Source organism: Vigna angularis, chromosome 3 (assembly GCF_016808095.1).
Source record: "Vigna angularis cultivar LongXiaoDou No.4 chromosome 3, ASM1680809v1, whole genome shotgun sequence".
NCBI lineage: Eukaryota > Viridiplantae > Streptophyta > Magnoliopsida > Fabales > Fabaceae > Vigna > Vigna angularis.
Window position 1 is genome coordinate 40,026,325 of NC_068972.1, and position 12,251 is coordinate 40,038,575.

Below are 12,251 nucleotides of genomic sequence, written 5' to 3' on the forward strand. Positions count from 1 at the left end.
TAATTTAATATATTAAATTTGATTTTAAATATTATTTTTATTTTCATTATTATTACTCTTATTTTAATTATTTTATTTTAATTTTTTTAATAAAACTATTATAAAAATATAAATCATATTTTAATAATTATTAAAATATAAATATAATAAATAATATTACAATTTTTATTTAAATTCAATATTTATTAAATTTTAAATAAAAAGCAAAAATGTTAACATATTTTATGGATTTTAATATCTGATAAACAAGTTTTTAAAATTTTGATTTTTATTTAAAATTTAATAATTATTTAATTTATTTTAATATTTTAATATATTTGAATATATTAAATCAAATTTATTATTATTATTATTTATTTTTAATTATTATTAATATTATTTTTATTATTTTATTTTTATGTTTTTAATATAATTATTATTATAATATAAATCATATTTTAATAATTATTAAAACATTAAATAATATTTAAATTTTAAATTAAATTAAATTATTATTAAGGTGGTGAAGAATGTTTTAAATAAGAAAAAAAATGAAAAAATATTTATTAAAGTTAAAAATGAAAGTTTTAGAAAAGTTGATGAGATGTTAGAGGTGTAGGATGAAACATCCATTCTGTTGCATGATTTGGATTCAGAAAAATAAATGAAAAGTCAAAACTTGGACCAAAAAATCAAAACTGCCTATATCTATTTTATCTTTATCAAAATCAAATCAAATATTACTAAATTCAAAACTAATAAAATAAAATTTAAATAAAATTATTAAGAAAATCTTAAATTTTAAGTTTATCCCAACACGAAGATGGATCTTTATGAAAACAACATTTTTATATTGGATCGGTATTTAAGGGTTAATTTTGTTGTTTACTTTTATTATGTATCTTATATTATGTGTTGTTAATGAACTTCAACTGTTATTCTACTCATCTTCATTAACACTTGGTTGGTAGTGCTTTTATTAATTGTCAATATTACAAAGGATGAGAAATATCCAAAATGGTTTTCGTAATATTGTTATGTAAATACTTATCTTATTTATGTTAATTGAATCCTTATATGCTAAAATATTAGTAGTTTGTTTTAGGTTAAATATGAGTAAAGAAATTTAAAGACTTGTGTTGTTCATGAACTTCAACCGTTATCAGACTATTTTTATTAACTTTTGGTGCATTAGTACAAAAATCGCTAATAACGTCGAATATTTTAGGTTTTTAACAACGAATTTGCGGACAACGTGAAGACGTTAAATTAACGTTGAATTTTAAAAAATCGAATTTTGTCAATATATGACGTTAATGATTTTTTTTAATTAATTGTGCACTAGTAAAAAAACTGAATTTGAAATCGCACAATAGGCTTCGATTGAGGCGAAACCGAAATCTATAAAAAAGCGATGACATTTTCATAGTTTAGGTTAACTTTTTTGACCCGGTTTAGGGAGAACCGAGACATATAGATAATATGAACTCGGTTCAAACCCCACTCGATGCCTAACAACTTGAGAATACCTCAGTCCACTAGGACTCGAGGCAATATACCAAATCTTTCCATAACCCATGCATTTCGCCTTCACATAACCCTGTCCTCATCCAACAACGCCCCCTCCTTCTCCTCCTCCCCAAACCTTACGACTCCCACCCTTCGCCGTCACATCACGTCCACGGCAATGGCGTCTCCTCCACCTTCGCTTCCTACGCCTCCTCCAGATCCCTCAAAACCCCCTCATCATTCACCGACAACTACCGGATCGTCATCGCCCTAATTCCATCCGCCTCCTCCTCCCTCCTCGCCGCATCCAACTCCTCTGACGCCGTGGCTGCCATCGCCTCTTTCCTCTACGCCCACACCACCTTTCTCCTCGGTGTCTGGTCCTCTCTCCAGTTCAAGTGGCTCTTGCTCGAAAACCCTTCCATCACCGTTGCCCTCGAGTGCCTGCTCTTCGCTTGCCTCCCCGTCTCCGCCGCGACGGAGAGTTTCGTTTGGCGATTTTTGGGTTCTCTGTGCTCGCATGAGGTTAGTGATTTTTGGTGATTTTTGATATCACTAAGCAGTCGCTGTTTGATCTTGAGGAGAGGAATAAACAAGCAAATGCAACAATTAAGGAAAAGGAATTTTTTATATCAAATCTCCTAAAATCTGGTTAGTAATTGTGTCGTTTGTGTGTTCTTTATTAGATACGTTTTATGGGTCGGTTCCAATGCTACTTGTTTCATGCCTTAGGTCATAGTTCCAATCTTTTGATACACGTGTAGAGCATTGGTTGAATATTGCTACACGTGTAGAGCATACTTCCAATCTTTTTGATTTTGACAACTTTGCATGCCTTTTCCCGAGAAAGAACTTGTGGAGCGTGCTATTGAACTAAGAGGAGAGCTTGAGAATGCTGCATCAGATGTGTCAAACCTGTTTTCTAAAATTGGTGAGTACGATTCTCTGGTGGTTTTCTAAAATTGGAGAAGCACGTAGTTCTGACATCAGAGATGAAATTTCCTTTTCCAGTCTCAATTAGCTCAACATTATTAATAACAAGCTCTTCAATTTGTCAGAAGAAACATAATTGAAGAATCAATCACTCAATATAATATGAAGATTGGGAGGAAATAGAGGAAGAGAAACAAAATATTCATAGTGATGAGTGCATATTTATATCCACATTTATGTTTGAATTTTGATGGGATAATTGTGTTTAAATGGTTGATTTTAAGTGAATTTGTGATGATTTGAATTGTTGGGTTTGGAAATTAAAGAGACATAAAAAGTGAGTTTTAACGCATAAATTATTCTTGGATGTTCTAATGTTTATTTGTGCAGCTGAGATTATAAATTCTATTGGTCCAATTAGCAATTCAAGGCCCAAAATCAGGTTTTATTTAGAAAATAATAAACAAATGGGCCAAAAAGGCAGACTTTATCCTTGCACCCCCTAAAATCCCTACATACACTCCTATTTCTGAAACAGGCCAAAGACCAAGCCCAAACACTAAGCCATTTCTACTACACCTCCCTAAGTTTCCTATACACATCCCTCCTAAGCTAGACTCCACCAGATCATGCCACGTGTCCAAATCCTACCCACACAGACTTAGCCAACCACATGCCGCCACATCACCTCCCTTGCCACATCATCATCTTTTCTAAGAGAGAAACCCTAATTCCCAACACTAGCCGTCAACTGCCACCGCGCCGCTCTGCCGCCAACCTCAGCGCCATCGCTCCGTGACCTGACAATCTTCAGGCCACCATCTCCTGCGCAACGCCGCCGGTCACCATGCCGCACACCACCTTCTTCCACGGTTTCGCATCTCGACCACCATCGCACAACCATCTTCATCTCTTCCATTCGCGAAATCGTCGCTGCTTTCGAAACCCGCTAATCCGGCCACCACAACGCCTCAACCATGGCAGTTTCTCCCTCGCCGTCATCTTCTCCACCTTCCTCGCATACCATCCTTGCCAGAATCACAAGGCCGCGACACCAACATCACGAAGAGCCTCCTCCATAAGCCGTCGCGACTGCATCAAGTCTCGCCGCGAAAAGTGAAACCACCTTGTCGTCGCCTATCCGCGCCGCGACACCACCATCAAACACGCACCAGCCACCGCGAGACTTCAACCGTGTCCGCCATCAAACCTGAAATTCAGAAAAACCAAAGGAAACCCAAGAACCCAGAAATCGCCGTCATCCTCCGTCGCGCACCACATCGATACCACCAAGCCATCATCTACCCATCACCGCACCAGAACCTGCAAAGAAACTTAGATCCAGAATCGCGACGCACCCCCTCATGAGTGAGTTCATCTTCATCACCATCGAGCACCGAAGAGAAGAAAAGCTTCTTCTCCAACAGAGAAACGCGGCGCAGGGGCAAGCCTTTGCCCAAATCTGAACCCTAATTTGGGAGAAAGGGGAATGCCACGTGGCGAGCTCCCATTGGGCGCGTGCTCTTGTGGTCAAAGCTGGTCAATAAACCTTCTCTGGTCAAAGTCTGGTCAATTGAGGGGCTTTCTTGCAATTTCAGAAACTCAGAAGGGGCTAAAGTGCAGATAGAGACAATTTCAAGGCATTTATGCAATTTTGGAAATTCAGAAAAGCTTAAAGATAAAATTCAGTTGTTGAATTAATTTAATTTGGGAATATCAACCGAAAATATCTTCCAAATAATGTTATAATTATCTAAATCTTTCTTGCAATTTCAGGATATTCATTCTCTCATACTCTTCTCGTTTTTCTTTTATCTTGTATTCAACTCCATTCATGGAGAGCTAAGCATCTAGGGCTATTCTACTGTAATTCCATGATGGATTCTGAGGTTACGTTCAGTTAATGCAATTGTTTATTTTGATTATTGATTTAAGTTGTTCTCTCTCTATGTCTTTCATCTCTCTATCTTGTTAAAAAGTAAAGATTTTTGCATCATAATGTGTTTGAATCTACATGCATATTGATTATATGAGTTCTAGGGTTTCTATGTTTAATTGAGAATCTACTTTGATTTAATTTAGGAACTTTCATATGATTAAATGGTTTTTACTATCAATTGAGAATGTACTTTGGTTGGTAGTAATAATTTCAACTATAATTAATTGAGAATTTACTTTGATTGATTAACTTTTAACTTGGTTAGGAGATTTAAGAATAGACATGATTAAACACAATAGAATTTGATTGAGAATGTACTTTGGTTGAATTTATTGTGAATAATCTAGAAAGGTTTTGCATTTGATTGAGAATTTACTTTGGTTAAATGCATGATCGCCCTCGAATTAATTAAGAATGTACTTTAATTAATTTGAAACTTAAACAATAATCAATTGAACAATTATCCGTGAATAACCGATGATGAATCTATCTTGGAAAAGCAGTGGAATTAGCTTATTTCATCGTAACTGTTTTTAAGTTTCTTATTTATTCTTTAAACACTCTTCAACCATTACTTTTATTCATAAGCATTGCATAGCATTCATAAGAGTCACAGATATTCAAAAGCAATTCCGTGTTCGTTGGGAGACGACTCAGGGTTACTTTAGCCCTATCTACTTGCTTAAATACTACTTGGCAATACTGAAGTTGCCTTGAAAAGTGGTATTAATTTGATAGCTTCAACGACAGCCTATCACATAGCAAATTAGAAAATCAGAACTTATATTATTGTGTGGTTCTGGCTATACTAATTATATGATATTTATATATCAATCATATTGGATGGTTGTAATACTAATAAGTTACAACTGGAGCTAACTTTTGTAATTGACATTCTGGACTAGTGTAGTTGTCTTGATAAACAACCATTAACTACTGCAAACGATAGCATAACAACTATATATTAACTATATTATTCTGACATATATTACGTCTTCAAATTTTCATTTAAAGAGTGGTTACACTAGTAAAAAATAGGCTTTTTAACTCGCCTAATAGGCTTCGGTTAAAGGAAAACCGAAACATATACATAAGCGGTGGAAAACTTGTAATTTAGACGAACTTATATACCCCGGTTCTAAAAAAACTGGTGTTGAAATAAGTTTATGCCTCGGTTAAAATAGGACTGAGGCCTAATACTATGTGTTTTGGCCTGATACGCTTCGGTTCTAAAAAGAAGTGGTGTTGAAATAGGTTTATACTTCGGTTAAAACAGGACCGAGGCCTAAAATTTCACAACACCTAGCTTTTTTACCTAACCTACACTGCTGCTCTCAAAACCTACCTTTCTCTCAAACCCTACCTTTCTCTCAAACCCTGCTCACTTCTTCCCCTAGTCTCAAAACCTACCTTTCCCACAACTAAACCACACCACTGCCAACCCCAAATCTAGTCGCGGAACTTGGAGAGGCAGACCCTGCAGTCGACGGTGGCGAAGGAAGAGCGGCGCATGACGAACAGGGGGGACGAACGACGCGACAAAGGACGAGGAGAAACGGCGGAGGAAGCTACGATTGAGGTGGCGGGGGAGGAAGCGAACGGCGCGAGGATGAACGACGCGACAGAGGACGAGGAGAAACATCGGAGGAAGCGTCGATTGAGGTGGCGGGGGAGGAAGCGAACGACGCGGGGACGAACAACGCGACAGAGGAGGAGGAGAAACGGCGGAGGAGAAACGGCGGAGGAAGCATCGATTGAGGTGGCGGGGGAGGAAGCGAATGACGGGGACGAACGGCGCGACAGAGGAGGAGGAGAAACGGCGGAGGCAGCGTCATTGAGGGCCGGAGGAGGTAGCGAGAACGCGGCGAGGCCGCAGCGAGACCGTAGTGAGGTCGCGATGAGGTGGTGGCGAGTAGCGGCAAGGGCGTCCTGCAGCGGTGGCAGCAGTGGCATTGGCGAGGCACGAAGAGGTGGCGGCGAGGTGGTGGCGAAGTCGCGGTCCTGCAGCAGTGGCGTTTCTGCAATTCAGCGGTGGCGTTTCTGTAGCGTTGGCAAAGTCACGAAGAGGGGAGGCATCAACCTTCATCTTTTCTTTTCTCTGTTCTGGTTTGGCCTTGCAGGAGCCTCCGTTCTTCCCCCAAATCGTTCTTAGAGTTGGTGATGACAACCTCCGCCAACTAAACCCAAATCGTTCTTATTGCATCAAAACCCAAATCGTTCTCAGAGTTGATTCTTACAAAAGCTGTGTTATTTTTTTTCTTTGTTATTTTGGGAGTGATTTTGTTAAGGCTGGACTGTGAAAGGGATTGAATCACGTTGGACCACCCTTCTTGTTGATATTATGAGATTTGGTTTTGTGAAAGGGAAGGAAAAATAACCCTTTTGCTTCTGTGCAACCAAAATAATCCAAATGCATACAAAAAACCAAAATAATCCAAATGCATACAAAAAAAAAACACGCAATTGCCTCGGTTATCAAGAACCGAGGCATAATCCTCTCTCGTATTAACCCGGTTCAAAACCGAGGTATAAACCCTGCTTCTTTTTACCTCGTCCGTATATGCCTCGGTTGTAGAATCGATGCCTATAAGCAAATTTAACCGATGCCATTTCTCCTTATTGTACTAGTGTTAACATGTTAGTATGTTTGAAAGCATACAAGCATGTCATGTCCAATCTTGCATTTACTCAGAAAGCTACTGCAATATGTCTTACACTACAAGAAATTGGCGTATTACCGAAGGGTTTTTACAGACGGCCTCGACCTTCGGTAAAAGTGCGTTACCGACGGTCAGATAGATGATTACCGAAGGCCATGGTGAAATGTGCTCATTACCGAAGGTTTTTTTTCGAAGGTCTTTGGGCCGTCGGTATTAGCTTTGGTGAATTAAATTATTGAAGGATATATGACCCTCGGTAAGGTGGTGGTGTAATTAACCCCAGCAGACTTGGGTTTCCCTCTGCTAACTTTCATTTTTCGAGCCAAAAGTTTCCCTTTCTTTCTTCGAGACCCTCACCAGCATTTCCCCTTTCTTCGAGCCATCAAACCCTCACCAGCTTTCCCTTTTCTTCGAGCCATCGAACCGTCACCAACATTCCCCAAATTTGCGAGGTTTTGTTGACGGACGTCTACTCTGTCCTTCGCGCAAGCATTCTGCAGTGGCGGTTCATTCTGTGGTTGCAGGGGCTGCGTGACAAATTTGTTGTTGCTGCATCAGGAGGGCTTCGTGGAGGAGGCGACAACGGTGACGAGGGGCTTCCTGGTGCGTTGAGAGTGGTGTGAGGTTCGTGGAGGAGGCAACAACCGAAGACAACACAGCTGCTCGACTTCTCTCGAGTCTATATGTAAGTCTCTTCACTCCTCATTTTTCCTATTTTTCATGTTCTTTTCACTGTTTTACTTTAATTTTTAGTTTTTGTAATTTGTTCTGAACTTGTTCTAAACCATTTAACCATGGAAAATATTAGTTGGAGCATTTTTTGTAAAGCTCCTTGATTAGTTGATTGTGTGGCGTGCCCAAAATGACAAACTATCTCACCAAATTATTTGAACGTGGTTTTTTCTGAGAATTCAGTAACATTGGAGCTAAAAAAACAACACACGTTTTTTCCCCTCATTTACTTCTTTTCATTCTGAGAACTTCTAGGACAGATTGTGCTACATAGTAAGCAATAGCTTGAACAATAACCATTGGATTCAATCCCAAAGCTATGGGAAAGACACTTGTATCAGCCACATAAAGGCCTTCCATTTCCCATGTTTCTCCTGTCTCATTCACCACTGATTGCTTTGGATTAGAACCCATCCTACAACTCCCCATTTGATGTGCTGAACAAAATGGTGTTGAAAGGTTTGCCAATGGCCTTGAACTTTCTTCCTTAACGAACTTCTCAAACTCATGATAGCTCACTTGCTTTACATTTAAGGTCCTTCCCTTATTATGATGTGTTCCAATTTCTTGAGCTCCAGCAGCCCCCAGAATTGTCAACATTATAACCTTTACAAACATTAACAAATAACAAAGTCCAATCCTTCCAACACTAACGCATGACGAAAACAATAAAGAAACTACTACTCATAAACCTAGGACTGTAATAACACATAAGAATCAAACATAAATCTGAAGAAAGAAGGTTGACATAATAAAAATTGTGGACTTTGTCATGATCCTCATAGGAGTAAGTTCAACAACTCCACTTTTTGAATGTGGCTTTGGTGCAGTGCTATTTGCATATTGGGGTGAGGGACTTGCTTCAATATCCAAGACCTTGATGATCATCTTCTGCCCTCTGTCACAGGGAGCGTGCATGTTGTGGTGATAGAGGGAGCAACGCTCCACTTTTAGGAGTACACAACTTCACGTTTGACTTGGGGTGAAGTCGTGCAGGGAAGCACGATTTTTTTATTTGAAGTCGTATGGACTGCCAAGACTTGCCTAAATGCATAATTTTTAAAAATTTTACTTATATCTGTAATATTTTTCAAATTTGCCTATATATACGTAGAAAAAAACCTCATTAAACAAAATTAGAGTATGAAATTGATATTTAACTTTTCGTTTATGTGTGAGACCGTTTTATAACAGGGAAGAAGAAAAATTATAATATAACTAGAGAACTTAGAGCTAGCAAATATAATTAGATATAAAAGTTCCGCAAGGGAGATATTATGTTATTGGTGTGTATAGGCTTTTAGATGCACGTCAGCATGTGAGTTTTTAATATGAATTTGTAAGAGGGTGAGTGATGAATTTCCTTTGATATACATAAATTACTACAGATTTTACATCTTATTTCTAGTTTTTAAATAATAATTTTTTTTTCATAGCTATATTTAACGGATAATTTTTTTTTTCTATTCACATCTCTGTCAGTAAATGAGTATGCAGTACTCGCGTTCGTACCAGGGTTTACCGTTCTGAATATTAATCAGATAATTTTTTATAAAGAAAATTTTAAATTATAACAAAAACGTTATAAGATTGTCTAGTATTCAATCTAAAAAATATACACTTTCTATTTTCAGTATTGTAAAATATAAATTAAGTTTCGAAATTAATAACAGAAAAAAAAAGTCAATATTTTACTATCTAATAAATGGTAAGTGTTTTATGAATTAAAGGGAAGATAAATATAAAAATGAATACTTAATAGATTAACTCAATTTAAAAATAATTGTATTATATATATTCATTGCTTATAATGTCAACGTGAGGAATCCTGTTAAAATTAGGTCTGTGTTTAAATAATGTCTATACAGACAAGTTCAGTTGTAATCCTATGTAGACAGGTTCATTTTTTTAAAAGGGTATATGTTGAAATTTTCGCGCTCAAACCAAATTATAAAAAGAGAACCTTAGTAAAATCAAGTTTCCAAATTTTAAATTAAGTTGATTATTTCTTTTTAGTTAAATTCTTTTTTGTTTGTTATTTTAGTCTTTTATCTTTATTTAAATTTAGTTAAATATATTTTTAGTTTTAAAAAAATTAAAATTTATTTTTATTTAAAATTTTAATACATTTTCATTTTCAAACTTTAAAATATAAAAAATATAATTTTTTTTAATTCAATTAAATTAAAAGAAAATTATATATCAAACACGTGTTGAAACAAATATTGAAACAAGAATATAAATTAATGTAAATTGGTTAAAAAAATTATATTTTTTTTTTCATTTTTAATGTTTAGAAATAAATATATATCAAAATTTTGGATCAAAATAAATTTTAATTTGACATTAAAATATAAAGACTGAAAATATATTTAATCTATTTTAACTCTGAGAGACTCTTTAAATCTTTTTCTCATTATCACTTTTAGTATACCTCTGTTAGATAACAAGCCAATAATGTAATAATAAGTACAGAGCTACCAATTAACTTATCATGAGGGACTTTGATATGTTACCGGTAATTTTTTTAAATTGTTTTTAAAAAAATGCATAGTTATTCTATAAAACAATTTGATGACATGATATTAACAACCAGTATCGTTGTTACATATTAACATTCTTACATGATTCAAGCAAAAAAGTTCCATCAAATTTTAGACGTTCTCCAAATTTGAATTCTGGTTTTGCCATAACCAGAAGAACCCATTATAGCCAAAAGCTTCCCTGTTGTGCATATTAATTTTCTACTCTTTCCACCAATAACTGTGATACGATCGTGTAACACCCATGAAAAATATTTAGATTTAATAAATAGTAGTAATTTTTAATTTTTACGAATAAAAATAAAATTAATAAAATTATGGCAAGAAAAAAAAATTAAAATTTATGATAGATAATTATAATAATTTCAGAGGAAGGAGATTAAAATTTTGAGAATTTATTTTAGAAGATTTCAAAAAAAAAAATGAATAGTAAATAGTGAATAGTAAAAAGTGAATAATAAAATATAATAATAAAAATAAATAAATAGTGTTCAGTAGATAAGGCTTCCTACGGTGCATTGATGAAGCAGATAAGAAGATTTGGTGGTGGATGATTAAAATGTTATTTTTGAATAGTAAAAAAAAAACAAAAAAAAAACTTAAATAGTGTCAAATTTTGGACTATAAATAGCAAGCTTGGGAAATGAAATTTTTGCACCAAGAAGTGGAGAATTTAGTAGAAAAGAAGAAATTAGGAAGTTTTGGAGTAGGAAGAAATTTTAGAGTGGAAATTCTGGAAGTTTTCTGGGAACAACCTCTGGTCAAGAGAATGATCCTGTAAGAGAGGTAAGGGGAGCTAATCTTTCTAGGCCTTATGTTAATTATTGTTTGACTATTTATGTATTGAATTATTGTGTATGTTTACGTGTTAGTTATATATCTATTCATGCTTAAATTTATGTGTTAAGATTGTTATATAAAACTATGTTGTTATTTTGAATCTGTGAATAAGAAATTTGTTAAAAACAAGTTGAGGAACACTTTGGCTAAGGAAAGACTAGGTACTTAAGTTGTCCATTGTGACGCACCTCTCTTTCCTAGACATCTACTCAACAAGTTTTTAACTTAAATCCTATTGAACAGATTATGTACTGTTAAATTATTGTGCAATATATCTTGTTGGAATGCAAATTTATGATGAATTCATGTTATTGTGATGGATATGGAATTATGAAATTTGAGCATGGTATGAGTTGATAAATATGAACATGATATGAGTCTCGCAGAGAGATTTTGTAGTGGCATGGTATTGTGTACACGTTGATGTTGAGGGTCCTGTATGGAAGGTCATCCTGGATACTCTAATAACTCTCCAATCTCAAGTAGAGAAGGATGAGTTATGTGGTGAGAGGGGCAGGAGGTCCTTGTCTATGTCCCAATTTTGGACATAGTGTTAACGAACTAACCTTGTGGTTGACAAGTTGTATCTGGCCATGATTTTTAGTATGAGGAGTGGAGGTCACCACAAGTGCACGACCATCCGAGACTTCCATCAACGTTAGATCCGGATAATTGAGTCTAGCAAAAATCATTTTCATAAATATGAGTTAGGTGTAGTAGTAGTATCATGCCTCATTTTAATAGTTTGTTGCATGGTAGCTCACCCTTACTTATTTGTGCATGTACCGGAAAAATCATATTTTTGCGATGATCGTATAACGTATTTGTTATGCGGGAGCAGATGAAGGAGTGTCGTCTAATCCAGTAAAAGTGAAGATGGAGGAGGAAGGATAGTAAAGAAAAACTTGGGTTATCTTTAAGTTGAAATCTGAGTTTAAAATATGTAATTAATGTGAAATATTTTATATTTCCAAATGAATGACTGTAGAAATGATACAGTTTCATATTATTTATGAAATATCAAGTGTGAGAATTTGGGATGTTACAATCGTGTTCATGAAAAACTACATTTTTTTCTAAATTTAAATTCTAAAGAAATACAATAAAAATAATTCA